We start from the raw sequence: 26,847 nt of genomic DNA, 5'->3' as shown, positions 1-26,847 counted from the left end.
AACTCAGGGGATGGGCACAGCGGTGCCCAATTTACCGCACATTGTTCAATATTTAACTGAGATGATTCACAAGGGCCTTTCCTTTTCCTCCATCAAAATTCATGCCTCAGCCATTTCAGCACACTGCAACACAGAACCACCCCTCTTCTCTCATCCACTGCTGAAGCAATTCCTTAGAGGGGTCAAACACTTAAGACCACCCAGGAGATCCCCTACTCCAGCCTGGGACCTTAACTTTGTATTGGAAAAGCTCTCTCTACCTCTCTTTGAGCCAACTGCAAATGCAGAGTTGAAATTCCTTTCTTGAAAAACAGCCTTCCTTCTAGCCATCACTTCAGCAAGAAGGGTGTCTGAATTATAGGCCCTCAAGGCAGTGGAGCCTTTCATCATCTTTCATGTGGACAGGGTGTCCCTCAGGACCGATCCTTCCTTTATGCCCAAGGTGGTATCCAGTGTGGCCCTTAATCAGTCTATTCATTTGCCAACCTTCTTTTCTAATCCACAGAACAAAGGGGAAAGAATACTGCACTCCTTCGACATGCACAGACAACTTAGATTTTACTTGGATAGGACTAAGCCTCTCAGGAAATATGAACAGCTGCTGGTGGCATTTGCTGCAGGGGCAGAGGGGAAGGCCATTTCAAAGCAAACCATTTCTAAGTGGATAGGCCATTGCATTAATTTCTGCTACAAGCACCATGGAAAACCTACCCACAGGGGATAAGACCTCATTCCACCAGGGCTGCATCTACCTCTACAGCCTTTCTCAGAGGTGTCCCTACCAGGGACATCCTAGAAGCTACTACCTTAAATTTTGTACATACCTTCACCAAGCATTACCACTTGCCAATTTTTTCTAAATCCAGAGCTGGCTTTGCCACTGCAGTCTTGCAGGGCTTATAGTTGGTCCTAATGCTATCTAACTGCCTCCTCCCTTCCTTAGCTTTTTAAATCTACCCAAATGCGATGACTGCAACAGTGAAACACGAAGAACATAGTACAGTTGTGTACACTTATCATAAATGTAGATGTTCGAGTGTATTCACTGTTGCAGTCCTGTTTACCCTCCCTCCAGCCCCCCTCACTTCTATTGGCTTTGCCTCTATTCTTGTTTACTATGCTTAAAGCTTTCTGGTGTATTTGCTTTTTGTTGGAGGTGTAACCTTGTATATAATTGCTTCCTATTATGGGGGCACCTGACATCTGGGGCAAGAAAAACTGATGTAATGGCATTGGCTGCATGGTTTATACCCTTGACTAGCTGACGTCATGGAAGATGAGACAGCAAATGATGCAGGACCCAAGACTTTGATAATCAGGTCAGCTGAGGGCTACCTGCAAGCAGATAACCCAAATGTGATGACTGCAACAATGAATACACTCGAACATCTACATTTATGGTAAGTGTACACAACTGTACTTTTTGATAATAACATCACAGAGGACCTAAGAGTTCTGGAAGCATGATTGTTCAGACCCGGAGCAGTGGTTCACAGATTTAAAACATCAAAGGAATGGAAAACAGACCTTTGTGTCACTAGTTACTAACCTGCATTATTAAGGCAGTGCAATAGTGCTGTCTTTTAGGATAGCTATACATATCCTGTATATTTATTAGGAGCAGCCAGCAAACTCTTTACGTTGCAGATGCATGCTGTTGACATTAGCGATAAAACAAATTCCAAACTGGGAAACAGGGCTGCTATGCCAAGCATTTCATTGCTTCCACTCGAAGAAGATATACAACACTATGTCAGGTGTTTAACAAAACTGATGTTTCTTTACATCACTGTTTATGTGCTTGCCAACTGCTAGTAATTTGCTCAGCCGGATACCTAAATAGGTATTTTATTATTTTGTACGTTGCCTAGACAGTTTCTGTCAGGATCAGTAAAGTACTATACATTTTTGAGCACACTAAGCGATTTCTGAGTTCAGAGTTGCTTTTGTCATGGTGAAAGTGACTTTAAGACCAAGTTGTTACAGTCTAAAGCACAGCTGAGACAAACTGGTCATACGTTTGTTGCTCTTCTTGCAGTAGATGGCTACCTGTCCAGACCACCAAGCTGATGGCATGCACTCATGCAAACCTTTTCAAAAGTTATTGTAAGGAAGTTGATAAACAAGGGAAACAATAGGGGCCCAGTGGCAGATCTTTCTGAAACACCTAAGCTAACTGCTTAGGGGAGATAGTATTGTTCAACACAAACACAAATTTCCTATTACTTAGATGGTTGAAAAACTAGCAGAGTGCCATATTATCCAAGTCATAAATTAACTTATTCACAGCTATCTGACTATTAAAAGTTTAATTAAATTAAAGCACTTTCATTCCTACTTTGAAGGAACTTCACTGATGAAGTTTTTTAAAGTGGGAAAGAAAGCACTTAACTTTTATTCAATTTATTTGTTTGCTACTGGTGTGGATCCTTGGCTTTGGTTCTTCTTACTGCAACAAGGTGGGTTTTACTACTGGCTTGTGTATCCTTGTGTTGGACTTTGGTTTTTCATGTTGGAATTTAGTGCAGGGAGGACATGGAAGTGATCACCCAAGCTAATGACAGGAACCCTTGTCTGCATATGTAGGGGGATATGCATGTTCAGATAAAAGGGATGAAATGGTCCTTGCAGTGACATGCGTGCACGTCAGCATCAGGGGAGTGACTATGCCCTTCATCATAATAAAAATAAGTCATTATAGGTGGGATGCCAGTGAGAGCTGAGGTTACACTAATATCTGCCTGAATAATAGCCTCCATGGATGGCTCAAGCTCCAATGGATCTGGGGAGTCTCCATGAATGGGTATCTGTTGGGGGCCTGATGTTTGCCATGAAGTAGGGGAAAAATTACCTAATTTAAAAAAAATACAGAGCAATTTCACAGTCAGATTGGTTATTAAGTCAGTTTGTTCTGGCCATAAACCTGACTCACTTGTTCAAAAATTGTGTGATGGTCTTATCTTTAGTAGGTTAATAAAATAAAATAGTGCAGCCAATACATTGATCAGTGGGTAGATTTCATTCAGTTACATTGTAGCAGTGACTACATTCACAACACATTTAAAACTGTACCGTGTTTTTAATAAAATTTACATTAGGCTTGTTAGGTTTGCTGACAGCTCAATGAAAATAATTAACCAAGTTTAGAGGGAAGCACATTATTTTTAGGTTCCTAGAAGTTAAAAATTCCCAAGAAGAAGCGTGGCTTTGCCTCATACGTATAAAAGAGTGGCAAGAATAGTGTTAAAGTATTTACTTCTCTGGGGTTAGCTGTGGGTGTTTATTAAGTAAAGGAGAAAATATCATTCCTTCTTTAATGAGCATGTGATATAATAAGTCACTATAAAAGGAGTTTTTTTTTCTTTCCAGTTTCTATAAATTAAATTCTTCCCAATAAATATACTATTGTAAGGTAAATAAAATAAGCAGTAACAAAAAAATTTCTTTCAGCTTCAGCAGATAAAAATCGCAACCACTATAGCACTGCTATATAATAAAATAATTAAACAAACACAGCAAAACATGAACCTTCTTAACTGATCTGTTTATTTCAGTGACAGGCCTGTTGTTAGTAATAATATCATTAGCTGTCTCATTCAGAATCAGTTTTGGCAATTTTTTTTGTGCTGAAGTAATATGTTAAAATTGAATTTGGTTAACTGTCGTCTAGCATTTCTATAATATTACATTTATAAGTACGTGTTTACAGCATGATTTCTGGAAGCTGACAACTGCAGTATTGAAAGGTAACTGCTTTTCTGAGCAGTTTCTTAGACTGCATCCCTGTATTATGTGTCACTGCTACAACTAAAGCAAGAAAAAGGAGCATAGAACTGACTGTTAGCAAAGATAGATGAAGTCATGGTTCCAAGGTCATAGGTCCACCACACCTATATGTGCCATCAAAGCATCTGTGTATGCAGATTGGACTATTTGCATGAGCAGATGAGACGTTTACATCAGCAGTGATTTTTATGTGTCGCCTACACAGCTCACTACAATATAATCTAGAAATGCAGGATTTGTTGCCAGTAGTAACAGACAGAACTAAGAGAGTTTATTTTACCACATATGCAGTTTGATTTGCTTTACCCAGGTATCTTTTTTTCTTCTTGGAAAAAACACACTTTCTGGATTTACAAGTACCTTCTAAGTATGTCAGATTTCATTGAATAAATATGTACATAAAAATATTATAATTCAAGTGCATAACTTTAAAACTGAGCTTGTTTAATGTAATTTACATAAGATATTAACATATTTCTAAATCAGAAAACTGGAGAAATTAAGATTTTCCAAATTATTACTGCTCCCCCAGTGATGTAGGCAGTAATATTATGTAGTATATGATACGTAATACACACACCTACACCCACCCATCCACACATATTCAGAGCACACATATCCATGTGTACACATGTGCCTACACATACACACACACACACACACACACACACACACACACACACACACACTCACATGCACGCACATGCACATTGACACAGGCACACGCACACACTGCACCATTGTCAACGCATTAAGATTAGCAAAGGCCGTATGTCTGGCTAAGGGTAGAAGGAGAAGGATTTTCTTTGTCATGGTGTCATGCAGTATCCATACAAAAGTGAATGTCAAGGTTTCAAAATTTCATATACAGTGCAGAACTACAACTATAGGAAGCTATAATGGAAACAGAGCTGATTTTGCCACACCACAATAAATGATATGGTCCTAAGTCAGGATGTGATCCCTGAAAACAATTTGAAAGCTCAATATTGCCAGCACCTCCTCCATCAGAGTCACATCTTCAATAGAACAAGCTGTATTATATTTATAAAACTGCACAACAGCTTCATACTTAAGGTTTCTGGTGTACAGATCCAGGACTCAGTGGTAACCTCCTGTCTCTGGCTGTAGAAAATTTGCAGTTTCTCACCATATCTGCATGATTTTCAGGTAATTAATTTTTCCAAGAGTACTTTTGGCATTGGTATTCACCAAAAAAAGGTGTAAAGTTAAATGTGATGACCTTGAGGCAACCAATGCCATTAAATGTGAAGAAAATGCTGTTACCCAGCCTGTTTCAATGAATAATCCACAGAACACAACCTTGGCAGTAGGAGCATAGAGGGAGTGTGCTACTGTCCTGGATCTGGGTCTCCAACCACCACACCTAAATTAGACAGCATACTGTTCACTTACAGAGCCACACCACTCTCTATGTCAAACAATGTCTCCCAACACCCTTCTATCCATAGTAACTGCCTTTCACTCAAAGTATTATTTTTCTTATTCACACACATGCACACAATTTCCAGGGAAGGCTGTTGAAGCCTCCAATTCCACACAGCTTTCTTCCTGGACCTGGTGATACTGCCACCACTCTGAGGAAAGTCAGCGACTTCCAGTTACTGGTATGCTCTGATTATGCCGCTTAATATCTCTTTTACAGGCAGTCAGCCTTCTTACCATAAATAAACTGAATAAATCCCCTGGACAAAGCCTGTACTCATATTTAGTAGCAAAAAATGGAACTCCTTACCTTTAACCACCAGAACTATTTCTGACCTACCCACCTTTAAATGCTCCCTAAAAGAATACCTTGCAAACTCCTGGACCTGCTCCTGTGTCAATCCTGGCTGAACTTGCTCACTATACTTCACTCACCTCCTTCATTGAAGATCACACTTCACAACCCTCTAAAGCCTCCTACTACACTCCTTTTTGTTTTCCCCACTACCTTACCTTATTTAACTCATCTCTGCACACCTTCCTCTACCTCTTTCCTCCCTACTCACCTAAGCTACCTGCAGACACCCTACCTGCACTCTTCTTATAATCTCCTTGTCTCAGTCCTTCTTCCTTCTATAACCATAATATGAACACCTCTCTTGTACTAATACATCACTCAAGTTCACCTCACTGTATCTAATCATGTAATCTCAAATATCTCTTTAAATATTTATTAGAATTGTCTCAGCTCTCATTTATCACATACTAATCTACGTAACAAATAATATGACTGTTGAATTTTTCCTCACATATTCTCCAACTCATGTTATTGTTTTTCATTGACTCTGCTATGAAGCATATGTTCTATGTTTTTCTAATTACATTTTTTCACCCTTATGTTTTGTAGTATAACAATTTGTCCTTGATGTTTTGTAATGTAACATGATGCTTTGTCATTGAAAATATATACTTGATTTTTGTGATTGTGGCGCTCTTCTTCCCAGCCTCTGCTGAAAATGGGCACTTTCTGGCCTAGTCAGGCTTTCTCAGTAAACAATTTTCTAATAAATAAAGAGGGCATGTTCACTTACATTGTTAAATAAAATGAAATGGCAAAACTGCCATACCTATTAGCTCAGAAAATACAGCAGTAGTTTCTGGCTGCTGCATTTAATGGCTTCCGAGACACTTCAGATATTGCTCCCCTCATGTTCTTATTAGTAGTTTGACTTCATATTTTAGTTTAGGAAGCAATAAGAAGTTTATTTCACTTTATCAACCACTAAACTGATGTTTTGTAATGGCAAACATTCCTGTCATCGCTGAAACCTCTTTGCTTTAGACAGTGTTTTCGCTTTCTCAGTCTTGTGTTCCTTGAGGAGCAATGCATATGAACCAAAAGGTATGCTTTTTCATGGCGTTTTAAATCCTATTACATTATAGAAAGCGTTATCATTAAAGAATGTCACAGTCAAAAACAAAACAAAAATGTCTCAGTCCTTCCCTGATTTGCAATCACCTCAAAGTTATAGTTATAAGAGAATAAGGAAAGACAAACGCAGGCAAGCTTGCCTACCTGCAAAACAATGCTTCTTTTGATGTTTGTTAGTTATAGTTAAACAAAAGCAATTCTACTGCATGTGTACATTTTTAGTTTCTCTTTATATTTGGGCTGTTAACTTTTTACAGTTACAGCCAAGCAACTGAATTTAAAGCAATGTAGTTCAAAATGGCATAGCGGATGTAGTCATAAGAGTTGCTTATGGTACCTATTATTGAATTTAGGTCACTATTGCCCATAGCTGAAGGTGACCACATGCAGTGGGAGAACATGGATCACAAACCGTGTGCTGTATTAATCAGTGAAGGGCTAGCCACTCACTTAATGGTGTAAAAATTGGTTCTAGGTGATTCAGTTGTGTTAACTAATGTGACCAAATAGGCATTGGTATTTGCTGGTGATAAGTGGAGCGAGGAACCGGCCTACCCGGACCTATGCGAGGGATGCATGCTAATGGTAGGAGGGGCTGTTGTGCCCTGATTGATCAGTGTGTGCCCACCATAAAGCCCAGCAGCCCTGGGTCAGTAAGCTACTGCCAGTCAGTGTCCGTGACCCAGGATAGCTCTGTTGAGTGAAAGTGAAAGCTGGGCATAAAAACCAATCAATCTGTCAAACATGAACTAAGAATTGCTACACTCAGTATAGGTTCACAGATGGATGATGGCAAGGAGGAAGCAGGGCATGATGGTAAAGAGGACGTGGGACACTTTTATGTATCCAGGAGACAAGATGGAAGGGCAGTGCAGCAAACCTCTTGGCTTGTAATCCAATGTCTACTCCTCAGAAGGAGGGTAGACTAGAAATGGTGTGGGAATTGTGGTGAAGCAGGGGCTTCAAAAGACAATGATGGATGTCATCGGAATTAGTGACAGACTTGTGACAATCAGACTCCTTTGTAAGGATAGGCTTATAGCCTATGTCACATGGCACGGTTGAAACAGTGAAGAAATGAGTGCATTCAGTCAGCAGGTGCATGACTTCTAGATAAAGCAGGATAACATAAATTGATGTCGATAATGGATGACCTGAATGCACATATACACATACCCTCCTCTCTCTTCTTTACAGTCCGCCTATCATCCCAGCAGACCTCTTAGATTTGAAAACACATTGTTGCTAAAAGCTGACAAAACAAATCTCTCTGCTGGTCAAATGCTGTACTCTTTCACTGTCTCTAAACTCTGGAATGCCCTTTGACCTTCTCTCAGAACCATAAGTAATCCTGTTTTCTTTAAGTCATCCCTAAGAAAACATCTTTTTTCACTTTGGTACTGTTCATGTGCCAAAATAAATCATCCTTAAATATCTTCTTCCTCACTATAAACCTCTCTTTATTCAATCTCATTGCTCATATAAATCTTTTTTTACACTATCTCACCACAACAACTGCTGAGCTCAAACTCTAGCTGTTAAACCTTTGCTACTAACACGTACAACCCAACAGCAATTAATCTTTCAAAGCTGTTTCACAATCATCCAATTCGACCATTAATGTTAATAATATTACATAATGTAAAAGTGTGTAAATATGTATATAACATCTAACTATTGGGATTATATTATTCCTAATGTAGTGTGGCTGTATAAACTCTGTATTAGTTTCAACTTTAATGTTTTACTCCATTGTAACTGTATTTTACTCTATAATATGTGTTATTTTCTTGTATGTATTGTCATATTATGTGCAGCTTTTCTCCCCGGGCCTCCACTGCAAATGGGCTCACCTAGGCCCAGTGGACCATCCCAGTAAACAAATGCAATAAAATAAAATATAATAAAATATTAGGACAGACAGAAAAGGATATTTGGACTGTCTGGGTCCACATCTGTAGGGCAACTGGAGTAAAGAAGGAGAGGCCAGTCTAGACTTCTGTCTGGGAAATGGTTTGATGGTGGCTAATGAATGGCTCAGCAAGAGAGACAGTCACAAGATCACATGCAAGAGTGGTTAACATGCAACTCAGGTAGACTTCTTCCTAGTAAAGAGGAATCAGCAAATGCAAAGTCATCCTCAGTGAAATAGTCAGCCTTCAGCACAAACCACTTGTTTGCCACTATCAGCTGCAAGCAGTGGTCAGAGAAGGCACTAAAGGGCAACAGAGACCAGGCTGAAGACCCGGAAGTTGACTGGAGAAAAAGTACAGCAGTTTAAGGCCTTACTCAGGGCTCTAGCACCTCAAGGAGAAGAGGAAATAGGGGGAGCTGAAGAAGAATGGCAGCACCTCAAAACAGCATGAGTGAGGACTACAGAATGCATATGCAGCCAAGCCAGGTATGGAACTAAGGTACATAAGGAAAGCTGGTGGTGGAATGCAGAAGTCCAGGAAGTTATCAAAAGAAAGAAGGAGTGCAGGAAGAAGTGGAAGACAGAAAAGACGGATCAGGCTAAGAAGGAATATTGGTTGGGTAGCAGACAGGGCAAGACAGGAGTTACAATAGCAAATAACAGGGCATCAGAGGCACTCTACCAGCTTCTGGAACGTGACTTGGGAAATCGCACAAAGAAACTCTTGTCAGGTTACAAGACAAAGGGAGGAAAAAAAGAAGATAGTCAGACACCCTTCATAATGGATGCCAGCAACAACCTGCTCACTAGTCCACAGGATATCAAAGGCAGATGGAAGGAATACTTCCAACAGCTTCTGATTGAAGAAAACCACACAGAAGCTATACTGTCCCAAACATTGCCTACAATGAAAGAAGTGGAGGAACCCACCCTTGGAGGTATAAGAACAGAACTAAGAAACATGAATTCAGGAAAAGCAGCAGGCTCAGTTGAGGCCACAGCAGATATGATCAACATGTTGGGTGAGACATACAGGGAAGTCCCCAGAAACATATGGTATGTCTGTGGAAGTTTGAAAGCAAGGAAATGAAAACCTGATAAAGATCAGGAAGGTTTGTTTAACAGTATTTTAAGAGGAGGAGAAGCACCAACATTCTGGAAGAAAGTCGTGGTAGCTGTAACACCTAAACAGGGGAAAGACCAATCCGATCCAGCTTCATACAGGCCCATTTCAATACTAAACCATGACTGTAAGTGTTTATGTCTATAATGGCTAAAAGAATGGCAAAAGTGATGCCAAAATTGATAGATATGGATCAGTGTGGTTTTGTGGAGGGGAAGCAGACATCTGACAACATTAATAGAACAGTCATGATCCAGAGGGAAGCAGAATGTAAGAAAATACCACTGTTGTTTTGGTAGGTCTTGATGCAGAGAAAGCATTTGACAGAGTGAGCTGGGACTTTATAAGCAGAGAAATGGAAGCATTTGCATTCCCTGATAAAATTATAAGGTTGATTAGGAGGATATATGATGGATTGGAGGTGAAAATTAATGTGGGTGGAGTCCTCTCTGATAATCCTTGCTTGAGCAGAGGAATCAGGCAGTGGTGTCATCTCTCCCCTTTCTTATTTGCATTATATTTAGAATCATTGGCAAAGAAAATAAGGGACTCAGAAATTCAGTTATATAATTGGTATGGTAGTCAAGAAAAGCTGGCTCTATATGCAGATGACATTATTTTATATCTGCAAAACCAGAAAGTGATGTTACAGTGCTGTGGAAAATAGTGAGACAGTTTCAAACATTTTTGGGATACAAAATTAATGAAACTAAAACAAAAGCAATAGCGGTAATTTATGTACCCACAAACAGATTGGTTCATCAATATCTATACTTATGGGAACATGATAAAATGAACTATTTAGGAGTATGAGAAAAAGACTCCTTTAAGGCTAAACATTAGCCGAGGCGCTAGAGTAATTCGTAATAAAATAGGATTTATTCAACTACAAGTTGTTGGTTTTTCTCATATATATAACTACTTTTTGTCATATGGTGGATATTTAGGAGTATGGATTAAAAATTATACTGGCGTGGCAGCTAAGGATATGTGGGAAGAGACTATGACTAAACAAAAGGTAATACAAAAACTGAGAAAATGGAAGCTCTGTTATATGGATATTGATAGTAAGATGCAAGCAGTTAAAACGTTTTTAGTCCCTTTAGTATTGTACACAAGTCAGGCATATTTTTGTCACCCAGAGGAAAAGTTCTGGATAGCAATTAGTAGAGAACTGAAGGACTATGTGTGAGGAGTAGATGGCAGGAATCAAGTGGGATAAGCCGATTCTTCCAGTAGAAGAGGGCAGATTGGGATTACCTGAGTTGAAGGGATATTTCAGAGCAACACAGTTAAGGCTCCTATATATAGCACAAGCAGAAAACTATAATTCAAAGTGGAAAGGGATGATGATTAAATGGGGGGGAAGTTCAAGTAACAGGGAGAGACTGGGATTTTGGATGCAAATTTTAAGAACAATAATAATCATACAGAATATTATTTTCTTAAAGTCGCGGAAGGTATTCTATGAACTAAGCCAATATGGGAATGGAGAAAGGAGATTCTGCTGATAGGGGTAACTGCAGTTAGGGATGCAGGCAATAGGCAAGAGGGGGCGGGAATATATTGGAGAAAATTGGCAAAGGAACCAAGGTATTGGGAGCAAATAACTAGAGAGGGAAATGTGATAAAATGGGAAGACGCCAAGAACTTGTTTGGACTGCAGGGTAGAGATTGCCATCCATATCAATGACTGATATCAGAATATAGGCAAAACGAAAGAAATAGGGGGTCCTAAACAAAAGACAAGCACTGGTAGAGTTTTTGGTAGAATCTAGAACAGAAGTTGCCATTAGGAAAGGAATAATTAGCAGATCATATAAAATATTGCATGATAACTATAAGAATCAATCAGAGGAGGTTAGGAAAAATTGGGAAGAGAGACTGGATAAGCAATTCACAAAGTAACAATGGGGGGTATATTCATGTTTCCCAAATATGCAACAAAATATAAAAGATTTAGGATCTATGCCTGGAAGTGTTGACATAGGTAGTTTATACCCCAAGCAGGCTCCAAACAATTTTTCCTCAGGTAGACAGCAAATGTTGGAGGTATGATGGGGAAGAAAGAGATAGCTGGGAACATATTTTCTGGGAGTGTAATGAGTTGGAAGACTTTAAACAATACCTGCAGTCTGCACTGTCGGAGATGCTGGGTGAGCAAATTGGACTAACTAGGGAAATTTTTTTTTGAGCTATGATACAGAATCAGAGTTGCTTAGACATAGTAAGGCCTTGCTGAGTCTAATTATAATGGCTGCCAAAAAAGCAATTACTAGAAAATAGAAATCAAAGTCTCAACCAAGTTTGCTAGAAGTAATGAAGACAGTAACAGAGATAAAAAATGGAACTGGGATCTTTGGAAAAGGGTAGGAGCAAATTACATAGGAAAATGGGAAATGTGGGATCAATACATGCAGAGGAGGAATGCGATTTATAAGAAGACAGGATTTGAAAGAGCTATGTAATGGCTGACTGACAATGACTGGATATGTTATAAGTGATGTATAATGTTTGCAGCTATAGTTGTGTTGGCGTGGTTTGTAAGGTATAATGCTTGTAACTGAGATTGTGTCGTTATGATTTATTTTCATTTATATACATGTGAGACTGCCTGTGTCATACATAAAAATTTAACAAAAATGTTTTTTGTTAAAAAAAAAGATGCTGGGTGAGATGGCTAGCAGTGTGGAGAGAAAGGCGTATCCCAGATGACTGGTGAATAAGCACACTTATGCGAGTGTTCTAGAACAAAGGGGACATCCACAACTGTGTGCAGTACAGCGGCATAAAACTCCTGTTTAGCTGTATGAAAGTTCTGGACAGGGTGATTAATAAACAAATACACAGAGTAGTAGAAAGTAAGACAGAGGATGAGCAGTTCTGGTTCAGATCAAGATGCAGCACAACCAACCCAATGTTTGTAGTGAGACAGATGGTTAAGAACAAGCTAGACAAGTGGAAAGAGTCCAATTGAGCATTCCTAGACTTGGACAAAGCATATGAGAAGGTCCCAAGAAAGCTGATTTGGATTGTTCTGTGGTGGTTTGAAGTCCCCAGTACATTGGTAGAGTTAGTGCAGGCTATGTATAGGAACCCAATGACTCAAGTAAGAACAGTTATCAGTCTCACCAGGGGTTCCCAGTGGGAGTGGGTGTGCATCAGGGATTAGCTCTGAGCCCACTGCTCTTCTTAGTAGCAATGAATTGCATTTCTAAACAGGTCAGAGGGGATAGATCAACAAAGTTGCTGTATGCAGACATTGTGGCATTACAGGCAGACTGAGCAAGAGTTTCAGCAAAGGATAGGAGAATGAAATGCAAAACTGAAGGCACTTGGGATGAAACTGAGTACAGATAAGACTGTTATAATAGCAATAAATGGGGGAAATCAGATAGAAGGGAAAATAGTGGAGCAGATTAAGAGCTTCAAAGTGGTTGAAGAGAAGGGAAACTTGAATGAGAAGGTTAAAACTGGAATCAGAGGGGTTGCAGCCAACTGGCATAGAGCATCAGGGTTAGTGTTTGACTGAAAAATACCAAAAAAGTTGAAAAGCAAGGTGTTCCATATCAGTGATGCGACTAGTACTACTGTATGATACAGAAATCTGGGCAGTAAAGGTAGAACAGTTGAGGAGGCTAGAGGTGATGGAAATGAAGTGCCTGAGATGGGTGGTAGGATGCACATTGTGGGACAGATGATGAAATGAGGACATCAAAACAGAAGCCAAAGTAGCCCCAATTACAGAAAAGGTCAAAGAGAACAAATTACTGTAGTTTGGACACATGTGCAAGAAAGCAGAAGCCAATCTGGGGAAGATGATTTGGGACAGACAGGAAGAAGGCAACAGGAAATGAGGGCATCCAGCTGAGGGATGGATAGATTGTGTGAGAGTAAACCTGAGACAGTCAGACATGACTATCAAAGAAGGTGGGAGAGTGGCATCGAGTCAAGAGAGATGGTGATACTCGACATGACACCTCAACCCCATGTTGAAAATGGGAAAAGGGGGTTTGATGAGAATGATAATGACTCTCCAAAGTGTTTTTGAACTGATACCATCAAAAAGGATGCATTGCAGCACTTTGTGGGTTTGTCCCACATGGTGTCTATTGGATGATAGCAACTTAGACTGCTGAGTAAAATGCCTGAGTCAGTAAATGTATTACAATTATTGCTAAACAAGATATATAACAGTAGAGATGTCTTGAAACAGGGTAAAGCTCCTGGGCCACATGGCCTACCAGGAGAGTTTTACAAAAAAATAAAGAAGAGCTTGCCCCTATTCTGTTAAATTTGTTTACAGAGGTCATTTCTGGATCTATATTTCCACATACATTGAGACATACTTCTATTATTTTATTTTATTCTCTAAGCATGGAAAAAATCCAGAGGATCTTAGTGCCTTCCAGCATATTTCCTTGCTCTCAATTGAGAGTAAGATATAGACTAAGATACTGTCATATAAGCTAGAACAGATTTTTACCATCTTTAGTAGCAGAGAAGCAACAGGGCTTTATTAAAGGGAGAACTGGAAGTCCTGACTCAGTTAGAACGTGGCTTAACTTAGAGGAGTGGTATAGTATATCTCAGGAAGCCTGTTATAGCCTTTTGTCAGATTTCAAGAGTGCTTTTGACTCTCTAGAATGGTCATATTTGTGAAAGTGTTCATACTGGTACAGTTTTCCAGTGGAATCTGTTAAGATGGTGCAAGCCCTTTATACACTACCAATCATAAAAAATTATAACTGAAGGATGTGTATCACAGGATTTTCCCTTATCAAGTGGCACCAGGAAAAGCTGTCCTCTGTTCCCTCATTTTTTTTTGCTTAGTGGTAGAAACATTCGCTTCAGCCCTGTTGAGAGAGACCAAGCTTTCTGTGTTGGAGGGAAGCCTTCTAGCTTATCAGTGGGAGTGGTAAGCACTAGGTAACCTGTCTGCCACAAGAGGAGTGGTTCTGGCACAGAAATTGTAGTCATTGGCCGTTTGGGCAGTTTTTCCATCTCTCTCAACTTTCTGATTTAAAAGCCCGCATTTGCACTTGTTTCCCCCCTTTCCTGTAACTAGTTTAGTCCAGATACAGATTCTTAGTTTTAGCACTTGAATTTGCTTATTCGTGATCACCACTTGTTCAGAACTTGTAAGCACAAAATGACCTAATTACTACAGCACTCCACCTTCCTCATTACCTAGAGGAAAACAGTTTTGGTACTTACTTTCCTCACTTGGAAAATAGTTTTTTACTCAGGCATGTCCAAGGGTCAGCTCCCAGTGTTCTTCCCGTCTATCTGATGAATCTGGGCATTTTGGGGCAATGTAGAAACTGCCTCATGTACGCAGACAACCTTCTCCTCCTACCACCCAACACTGCAACCTGTGAGAGATGCACTTATCTAGCCAAACTAGAGGTAAAGCTCTCTCTAATCAAGACTGAACTTGACAGTCAAGAGGAGAAGGTAAACACTTGCACCTCACCACACTCATCACATAGTCTCACTAAATCTACACCACCAAAATCCACACATAGTAACATAAAAACATTTGTGGAGGCTCTCAATAATAATCTGTCTAAGCAACAGAGACCTCCAAAGCAAAGCAACCTTGAAAAAATGCCAAACACACTCTGGCAACCTCCATCCCCCAACACAACCCAAATGACACATAGCCCGCAGACTCAGTGTGCCACTCAACCACAGCCAAGAAGGTAAAACATACCCAAAACACTAGTCATAGGTGACTCTATAGTCAGGCACACCGATGTCCCACTCACCAGGCTAAACAAGGAGAAGGTTACTGTCAGCTGCCTGTCGGGTGCCAGGATCCGCTACATAACCCACACACTCAGGTCACTCCACAACAAGTACAAATATGACTCTGACATTGTCCATGTTGGTGTGAATGACCTGAGATGTACCTCCCTGGACTACATGAAAAGAGACATGGAAGAGCTCTCTGATCTTGTAGCCCAGGCAGGTATGACCCTAGCCCTGAGTAGCATTCTGCCATCACCTAGAATGATGCCGCAGTACAAGGGCAAAATGATTAACTTCAGCAATTGGCTAAGCTTCTGGTGCCATTCTAAAGGGATCCAGTATCTGTCTGCCTGGGATGACATGGTTGACAGACCATGATGCTTTGCCAGAGATGGCCTGCACCTGTCACCCCTGGGATTCTGGATACTGGCTAAGGTTCTTACTGCCACTATAGTGCCTTTTTTAGGCAAGGTTCAAATGACAAATTCACCACCGTAACAGGAACAGGCAAGCAAAAACTGAGGGTGATGCTCCTCAATGCTAGAAGTCTAAATCTCAAAATGCACTCTTTTGAGGCACTCCTTAAACTGGAGAACATTGATATCTGTGCAGTAACTGAGACCTGGTTTAAGGATCCAGAGAGCACCCCTGCACTACCAGGCTATAACTCATACTACACTTTTCAGCCATGTAACCTGGACCGGAACACCAAAGGTGGAGGTGTGTCCATATTCATTAAGGATATTGTGTGTTCAGCATAATGCAGGCACTTTATCCAAGTGCAACTTACTGGTTGGTTTCGAGTGCCTACACCTCGTTTTCGGTTCTTGTTACAGATCACCCACCATGCCCCAGGATTCCCACTCCTCTTTTCTTGTTGTACTGGAAAAAATTAGGGTTCAACCAAACACCCTAATAATGGGCGATTTCTACTACCCCACCATTAACTGGGAAAACTACTCCTGTACCAACTCCTTTGCTCAATGCTTTCTGGAATTCATAAACTTCAGTGCCCTGGATCAACTTATCCAAACCCCCACCAGGGGCAACAATATCCTAAATCTCGTCATTACCAACATGAGTGACCGGTATTCCATACCTGAAGTCAATGCCTCATTTGGTCCTATCCAACCATAAACTAATTACCCTAGATATCCACATCCTGCTCCCACCCCCATTAAGGAAACCATGGTAAAAAATTTCTCCAAAGCCAACTTCTTGCTTCTTAAGAGTGGTGAACTTCATGACACCCATGCAGATGGACAATACAGTTATGACTACTGAATCCTACACAACTGCACTTTATAAGAACTTATGAGTGTGTGTATAGTGCTATCCCAAACAGAACCAAGATGTACTAATCTATGAACCTAAAATCTATGAACCTAAATCTATGAACCTATGTTATCCTCCAAAAAAAGGAAGCCAATCTGGTGGTCCCCTGCCATAAACAAACTGTACAACAGAAGGAAGAAACTGTTGCAAAAGAGAGTAAAATCCCATGAGTGGAGCAGCTCCCTGGTCAGCCTCTGTAAGAAGCTGCGATTCCTGATAAAATCCTCCAAAGCTAGTTACAAAAACAAAATTGCCACTGATTCTAAAGACAACCACAAAGCATTCTATAGCTATGTCAAGAATCTCAATGGCAACACTCAGATCTGCTCTGAGTTACAGCACAATGGCACTAAATATACAGACCCAACTGATATTGCCAACATCCTGGCAGATAGATTCAGTGCTAACTTTACCCCTCTCTCACCCCGTAAAGAGCCCATCTCTATACTGGAAGAATGCAAAGTTCCTGTAATCACAGCTGCACAGGTAAAACCCACACTCTCCAAAGCCAAGAACACAGCATACATGGGACCAGACAACATTCCAGGCTGTGTTATACATGAACTACAGAACGAACTGGCACCCCACCTAAGTACCATGTTCAGTCATAGCCTCACCTCAGGCTTTGTGCCTGCTGAATGACTGACACACAGTGATGGTTATCCCACGCCACAAGGGGGGGGCCACCACGGACCCTGGGAACTACCGCCCCATTAGCCTGATGAGCTTGGTCTGCAAGGCCATGGAACGTATTATCATGGAACTTATAAACAAAGACATTGGTAATCTCCAAACTCGGGACCCCACCCAGTTCGGGTTTGTAAAAGGCAGTTCATGTCTCCTAAACCTGATAGACTTCTTTGAAGCAGTCACCAAAGCCGTTGACAAGGGTAATGTGGTTCACACAGCCTATCTAGATCTTGTCAAGGCTTTCAGCACCATCCCCCCCTCTGGAATTATAGATAAACTCACTAAACTAGGTATAACTCCCTAGGTCACAAGATGGGTTGCCAACTGGCTCACTGACAGAACCCACACTGTGAAAGTAGCAGACTCCAAATCTGACTTCAGACCAGTGACAAGTGGAGTACCACAGGGTTCAGTCCTGGATCCTCTCCTGTTTGGTATCTACTTCTCTGAAGTACAGGCTAACACAGAAGGTCTTTGGCTAATGAAATTCACAGATGACTGCAAACTAGGAGCCATAATCGAAGCTCCTAATGATGTGGACATACTACAAAAGGGCCTCACTGAGACAGATGCCTGGTGTCAAAGCCATGGCCTCAAGCTCAATGCCAAAAAGTGCATTGTCATCCCCTTTGGTAAAAACATTGTACCCATGATCTACAACATAGGCGGCAGTATACTTAACACCGAAAGTGTGATAAGAGACCTTGGGACACAGGAAAGGCCGCAGAAATACATCACAAAGAGGATTACCGGCCTCAAACAGATGCCCTACGCAGACTGTCTCAAAAAACTCCAGCTTTACTTCATCGCATATCGCGTACTCAGAGGTGATCTCTGCCTAACATACAAAGCTGTGTCAAACTCAGAGCTGTTGGACATGCTCCACTTAAAGAAATCCCAATCCCTCCAAGCTACTTGCTCTAGGGACCTAAACACTGTCACCACGATAAACAGAACATACCGGAAGGATTGATTCCTGTCCCAGAGACTTCCCATACTCTAGAATAAACTACCTGTCTATATCAAACAAAGCTCCTCATTAGCACTCTTCAAGAAAAATCTTGATGATTGGATGGGAAATAGGAAATTCACCCCGGGATCACCTCTGTGGCTCTGCTCGACAGTGGCACAGGAAAATCATTTTCTTGGGTGGCAAAAGCCAGGGTACCTTTTTGGCCAGGCTTGTATAGGCCCCAGGGCTGATAGCCTAGTACCTACCTATGAACCTATGAACCTATGAACCTATGCCCTGTCATCAAGATTTAATTCTCATACTATCTTGATTTGCAAAGGATGGTGTACTATGGGTGAAAAATCCAAAGTCAACATAGCCAGAAATTATGCATACTGTTAACAAATTCAAGATAGCATCCGGGCTCTGTTTAAACACAAATAAGATTGTAATTTTCCTTTAAATAAAGTTGCAAACCATGAACGGGAAAGAGATACAACTAGTTATTTCTTCAACAAGGTCACTAAGACAAAGTATATGGGTATCTATTTTATTTTTCCAGAGGGCAATAAGTTAGATATAGATTTGAAGGTGTTATTAACTTTAATGAAGCAGAAAGTACATGACCTGAAAGAGGTGAAATTATCTTTTCTACAGGGAATCCAGGCTGTTAAATTGATGTTATTACCAAGAGAGGTATTTATTTTAGACACCTGTGTCATGTTGTGCTTGGGTCTAAGATAATTAATAACTGTCAGAAGCTCATTATGACATTTTTGTGTGAAAATAAGATTCCTAGTATCAGTTTAAAAAAATCGCTCCTCTTTGTAAAGGTGGGTTTAAAGGTACCAAACCTTCAGATTATGCTAGATCAGTAGAAAAGATCCAATTTGGTAGGGCAATAATTTGTCCACACCCCTTGTAGTTTTGGGTAGAACTTGATGTGACTTTTGCACAAATAGAAAAGAACCGTTTACAGGATTCAAAGTTTGGGACCCAAGAGAGTTAAAAACTTTTCTGGTAAATTTGGTAAAGACGAAGATAAAACAAAAGCTTAGGACTCCTGGATAACGAATATCTTAGTATATAGGGTACCGATGCCTGGGCCGCAAACCGCAGGTCTGAATTTGTCCAATACATTACACTGGGGACAATAGTTACAGCTCAAGTCTTGTATAAATGTGCTGTCTGTTGGAATTCACAATTCAGATTGGAACATCTGTGTTTTCTTATAAACTCGTGGGGAAAGGAACAAATTCTTACAAAGCAATTTGCAGATGTTTTTATTTTTTTACAAATTCTGTAGGGGCAACTCTGATCCAAATGTAGATTTTGTAGAGCTTAAAGAGAAAACGGGAAAGGCAGACTAATGTATCTATCACAGTAAAAGGTTGGTCAAAGATCTTAATGAGTTGGTCTGGTCCTATGTATTCGCGCCTTACAAGCTTCACATTATTTAAAACATTACATCTATGGCAACACTCTCCTTCTAGGTTTTTTAAACGAGGTCAAATGGCTAACAGTTGTTTTTGTTGTGTCTTTCGGCTTTTTCTGGTTAGGGGTCGCCACAGCGGAACTCCGGTCCACTAATGATTGGCAGTAGATTTTTACGTGCCGAGTTGCCAACCCTGATGCACAACCTTCAACGAAGGTACACCCATTCACGCATGTCTCCACACAGAAGACGCTTTAACTGAGAATCGAACAGGACAACATCTTACTGTGAAGTGACAACGCTACCGCAGCACCACCACCGCACTTACTGGAAATGTAGACGTGCAGATGCAGATCGCTCTCATATAATCTGGGACTGCCCTATGGATCAATCCATTTTGTTAAAAATTAATATATTACTGCTCATACAACAGCTTCTGACTTACCTTGTATTGATGTTTGGGCATTTTGGCTTCTGGGATTCTTGAATAATTATAAGAACTTAGACCAAGATGTGTTTCATATTACTTGTGTAGTTCCTGCAATCACCTTAAATATAAATCTGATGTTATTTTCAATCATTCCACAACAGTTGGGTTCAGATCCAATCCTTGGATCTGACTTGAATGCTTCTTCCAGTTGGTAGAATACTTGAAACTCTTGAGCTCCTCCCTTTACCCACAATACCTCAGCCACCTAACATACCCTAGAGCTCGTTTGCCACAATAGCATTCAGATGTAGATCGCCAACTGTTGAGTAGTTGGGAATGTTTCATTTCATCTGCCTCCATGGGACCAGATGGTGTCCTGGAATTAACAATCTTAATACCCTGTTCAGTCTCAGCCTCTCCACAGGATATGTGCCCATAACTACCGACCAATAAGTCTGACCAGTTTGATCTGTAAGGCTATGGAGTGAATCATCATGGAATTCATAAATGGAGAGATTGGGAACCTCCAGTTGCTGGACCCCACAGTGGGCAGATCATGCCTCCTGAACCTGGTGGATTTCTTTGAGACAGTTACTCAGGCTATAGATAAGGGAAAGGAGGTACACACGGCTTACCTTGACCGTGCTAAAGCATTTGACACCATTCCGCATTCAGGTATTACTGATAAGCTCACTAGCCTGTCAGACAGATCCCATAAAGTAAGAGTAGTGGGATCTATGTCCCAATCCAGACCAGTAAGTGGTGTGCCTCAGGACTCTGTCCTGGGGCCCCTCCTGTTTTCTCAAAAGTACAGGCAACCACTGCAAACTGGGTGCCATAATAGAGTCTCCGGCTGACATGGAGATATTCCAGAAGGGCCTAAATGAGACTGACGCATGGTGTCAAAGCCATGGTCTCAAGCTAAATGCAAAAATGTGTAGTAATCCCCTACAACATAGGAGGTAATCCTGAAATCTGAAGAAGAAATAAGGGATCTAGGGACCCAAGTAGATAGTCAGCTTTCCTTTGATAACCATGTTGCCAAAGGGGTTAGAAAATCCTTCTATGTGACCCATCATCAAGATCTAAGGATGTAATGGTGCCCCTCTACTCTTCCCTCATCAGACCCATTATTGAGTGCAATGCACCAATTGGAATGTACCTGGCTAGACATCTCCAGCAGCTGGAGAGACCACAGAGGTACCTAACCAAGAGGATTACTGGCCTCAAATAGTTGCCGTATGCAGCACAATTGAAAAAGCTAAGACTGTTCTCTGTTGCATACCGCTTTCTCAGAGGCTTATTCTGTCTCTAACGACAGAGCCATGTCCAACCCAGAATTGTTGAACATGCTCCAGCTTAGCAAAACCAAATCTACTCGAGCTACACATATAAACCTCAACACAACAATGAATAGAACATGCTGGGATAGATTCCTTGAGACTTCCCTTACTATGGAACAGGGTCCCGATCTACATAAGACAGAGCCTCACTATCACTCTTCAAGAGGAACCTTGATGAGTGGATGAACAGAAAGTTCACACTGGGATCACACCAACAGCACTACTAGATAGGGGCTAGCCCAGTACCAACCTATGAACCTATGAACCTATCGTCCCTTCATAAGTCAGTGACTTTAATCTCCTTTATTATTTTTCCCATTTTACATACTATCTTTTACTCCTTTTAACCCATATTTCAATAATATTAGCTCCCCTTTCTTCTTGTGCTCTCAGAATATTTTCTATCCTTTTTCTGTGATAGTCTATTTGTAGTTGTTAAAATGTCAGATAAGCCCTCAGGATTTAAGAAATGTGTGGCATGTGGCCATAAAATATCTAATTCAGACAGACACACACACACACTGAATGTGTTTATTGTTTAGGACCTAGACATCTGGATAATGACTACGACATCTGTAAGGGATTCAACTCCACACTCTAATATATAGGAAAAATAAGTTGGTCCTCAGGGGGTTACTTCCTTCTACATCTTCATTAATGGCTAGTGTAACTCAAACCCCAAAAAGACAAGAGAAAAAAGGGGATTCTATTTACAAAGAATCTCTTAAGAGATCTCCAGAATGCACATCGGCTTCGACCTCAGCTCCATCCACAAAGCCACAAGTTAAACAAGCAAAAAAGTTGGATCTGAAGTCAAGATCTGCAAAATCTGCTCAGAAACATTCTCCTCCTTTTATATCAGACCAATCGTGTCTAGGCTTCTGTTACCCTTTCTGCAGCAATCTCCCCATTGTCACTCGAGACCTCTGTCCATGGCTTCCTCCCTTTAGTTTTCCAGGATCCTATCCGAGACAGATGTGGGTAAGATGATGAGGAAGTTACACAGGATGCAAATTCAAATAGAAGACTTTTCGGCTCTGACCCCATCAGGTATGGAGACACCTCCACTCATATCTCCTTCTCCAATCCATGCTTTGGTTCTGAAGCCATCAGATCTAAAAGCCTTGGAGTTATCTTCCTCAGATCCAAAGATATTGGCATCTTCAACGCCGATGATGTCTCTGAGTGGTCTGTCCCCTAGTACTTTGGAGCCGACTAACTCTTAGGCCTGAAGTGTCTGCGCCAGCTCTGAGTTGTTGGATTCAACTTCAGTGTTAGATATCTTAGCCCTGCCCCCTCCCCTTCTTGGGTGGTTTGTCTGTGGGACAGCAGGACCCAAAGAACCACAAGCCTGCCTTGTTGGATCCATTGGTTTCTGCTTCTCCCAGGCACTCTGCTTTCAAGGTAGTGGAGAGAGCATTCTCTATGCCTCTGTCCACCTTGCTTCCAACTTCCCAATCTTATTTGATTTTGTGCTCAGAACCTCAGTCATTCATTGCATCAGGACAGTCTGCTTGAACCAGACACTCAGCAGGATATTGTTATCTCTTTTGATACCTTCCTGGAGCACCCCACTGAGGAGGTCCCTTGGAAGAAAAAGTGCAAAAGAAGGCACTTAGACTCTTCACAAGAGTCTGTTAATAATGACTCTGATTTTGATGAGGAGGAAGGGTCCCCCAAATCACCACTCCTCAAACAAAGGGGTAGTTGGCCCCCTGATAACCCTTCCCACAAAGAATCTGTGTTTCTGGAGGCCTTTTGATCTGGCCTGTCTACCTCCTAGGTGACTCTGCCCACCAATGAGCTCATAGATTTAGTCTCTTGGCAGGCGTGGAAGGAGCCAGACACAGCTGAGCATATTCCTAAGAGACCAGACAAAATCCTGGCACCATACTGGAGTAAAGGAGTACCCGTTGATGCTATGGTCATAGTGGTGGCTACTAGAAAGGAACTGGCAGAGCAAAGTTCCTCTGTTCACCCCATCTAACAGAGAGTCTAGGGTGCTAGACACATTTGGGAAGCATGTCTATGACTCAGCAACCTTCGCTCTTAGGTCACTGAATTATTTGGCACATTTCATGAGACTTCAAAGAGAGCTGATCAAGCAACTTCCAAATCTCTCTCTGGGACCACATCCTCTAAGGAAGAGAGAACTATTTACTCACAGCTGGTTACCCTTCAGTCTATTTAAATTTCATCCATGAGACTTATTTCTCACTACTGAACGTACCTCACAGGGGTGAGTTCAGGCATTTCCATTAGGAGACATGGCTGGATGCTCTTATATGATTTTGTGGAACCCTTTAAATCTTCTTTCATTAATAAATCCTTTGAGAGAACCTCATTGTTTGTCCCCAAAGTGAAATACACACTCTCTAGGAGCAAACAGGAAGGGGAAAACCCTGTCTGCTATGGGTGTACATTTTTCAACTTCTCAATGGTTCTTTTCTAGAAACTAATGAAGTGGAAGAAAAATGTGGTTCAATAAATCCCAGAGTCCCTTTGAAGATCCACATGGAGACAGTTCCCCCAGGGACAGAGGGAAGAATTCTAATAGAAGACACTGTCCTCATGGCACAGGTGGTCCACATAACCAGGGATCTAGGGATACTTTCGCTGACAGATCCTATCAGTGCTCCTGAAAGGAGGCCCAACTCTCCTTCTCTGGAGGCAGTTGGGGGTCATCTATCCCTGCATCAGAGGGGATGGTTAGAAATCACAAAAGATTCATGGATGCAGAAGATAATATATAGAGGTTATATCATAGCATTTCCCCATCCCCCTACATCAGTTTAAAAAAAAAATCCCTGATGATCCACCCAGTCAGAAAGAAGCATCAGCATTAGAAAACAGCTCTTAGGTCACTGAATTATTTGGCACATTTCATGAGGCTTCAAAGAGATCTGATCAAGCAGCTTCCAAATCTATCTCTGGGACCACATCCTCCAAGGAAGAGAGAACTATTTACTCACAGCTGGTTACCCTTCAGTCTATTTCAATTTCATCCATGAGACTTATTTCTCACTCTACTGAAGGTACCTCATAGGGGTGAGTTCAGGCATTTCCATTTGGAGACATGACTGGATGCTCTTATGTGATTTTGTAGAACCATTCAAATTTTCTTTTATAAATAAATCCTTTGAGAGAACCTCATTGTTTGTCCCCAAAGTGAAATACACACTCTCTAGGAGCAAACAGGAAGGGGAAAACCCTGTCTCCTATGAGTGTACATTTTTCAACTTCTCAGTGGTTCTTTTCTAGAAACTAATGAAGTGGAAGAAAAATGTGGTTCAATAAATTCCAGGGTCCCTTTGAAGATCCACATGGAGACAGTTCCCCCAGGGACAGAAGGAGGAATTCTAATAGAAGACACTGTCCTCATGGCATAGGTGGTCCACATAACCAGGGATCTAGGGATACTTTCGCTGACAGATCCTATCAGTGCTCCTGAAAGGAGGCCCAACTCTCCTTCTCTGGAGGCAGTTGGGGGTCATCTATCCCTGCATCAGAGGGGATGGTTAGAAATCACAAAAGATTCATGGATGCAGAAGATAATATATAGAGGTTATAGCATTTCCCCACCCCCCTCCACCAGTTTAAAAAAAATCCCTGATGATCCACCCAGTCAGAGAGAAGCATCAGCATTAGAAATAGACAAGCTGCTAGAAAAAAGAGTCCAAGAGGTCCCCCCAGACAAGAAATAGTCCAGAACTTATTCAACATTCATTTTAGTGCCAAAAAAAACAGGGGACTGGAGATCAATCTTGCATCTCAGCAAACAAAACCAATCGGTTCAGCATACAAAGTTCAAAGATTATTCAGAATTCTTCTCTTTCAGCCCATCTGGTAATCCAAGGATGGTAATGGTGCATTCCATTCTGCTGTTTCTGCACAGGGATGACTGGATGTGCTTGATAAATCTACAGGATGCTTACTATCACATCAAAATGAATAGACGATCCAGAAGATATCTCCACTTCTATCTGGGAGCCAGTAATTACCAATTCAGACCACTGCTCTTTGGTCTCACTACAGCCCCCCAGTGTTTACCAAGTGTATGGCAGTAGTTGCATCTCACTTGAGACTGTTGGAATTCTGAGTGTTGCCATACCTGGATGACTGGCTCCTGATCGCTACAAGCAGGCATCAACTAATTCAAACAAGGGACTATTTACTCCAGCTGTGCTGTCATTTGGGGATATCCATCAATTACAATAAATCTCAACTCAATCCATCTCATACTCTGGGATTCATCGTTGCTGTTTTCAGTACAGTCAGTCAACTAGCTTAACTCCCTCTGTCTTGGGTTCAAGCTATTCAGTTCAAGGTCAAAAAGATTACTCCGAATTCTTCTCTTTCAGCCCATCTGATAATCCATGTCAGTGGCAATCACCCTTGTATTGCTGACCAGGTTCCACGTGAGAATCCTCAATGGGCACTCGCAACACAATGGTCTGTTCTACAACACCCATTGTCCAGGCCAGTCAAGATAACTCAAGCTTGCAAGAAATATGTTCTCTGGTGAATACACTCCAATCTAATACATGAAGGCTGTCCCTTTGTTCTTCCTCAGTCCAAGGTCACAGTGACCACAGATGCCTCTCAAGTCCTGTGTGGGGCACTACTTAGGATGTACAGTCCAAGGTACATGCTCACCTGAATAGGTCAACACACATATCAGTGTGCTGGAAATGACAGCAGTCCTCCTAGCATTACAGGCCCTTCAAGACACTCTACTAAATGTGATTATCACAATTCAGACAGACAGTATGGCAGCAGTCTGGTATATCAACAAACAAGGGGGAACCAGATTTTACACTGTTTGTCGAGAAGCTATGAGAGTATCAAACTAGCACTAGTAATCCAAAAAAGCAAAAAAAAGGCTTCCACATTCCAAAATGCTTGTATTCCACATAGAACAGCTAAAAACTGCTTTAGTCAAATGCAGTACATAAAAAAGCAACACAGTAATTAAAAGTAATCCAAAAAGATAAGCGCTTTCATCTCACTAACATATAAAAAGGAACTTTATCAGATAAATGAACAAACTGTCATTAAGCTTCTTAAATGCTCTTAAACCAAGCACAGCAAAAATTCAGCACACACACACCCCTTTTTGCATCAATTAACGTAACATAATCTAAGCATAGTAAAAAACATAGAAGGCATAGTGAAAGAAACACACCACACTGGGGATTGAACCCAG

Source organism: Protopterus annectens, chromosome 2.part1 (assembly GCF_019279795.1).
Source record: "Protopterus annectens isolate FY-2018-M chromosome 2.part1, PAN1.0, whole genome shotgun sequence".
Lineage (NCBI taxonomy): Eukaryota > Metazoa > Chordata > Ceratodontiformes > Protopteridae > Protopterus > Protopterus annectens.
The sequence above is the reverse complement of the archived record's forward strand: the minus strand, read 5'-3'. Positions refer to the sequence as shown.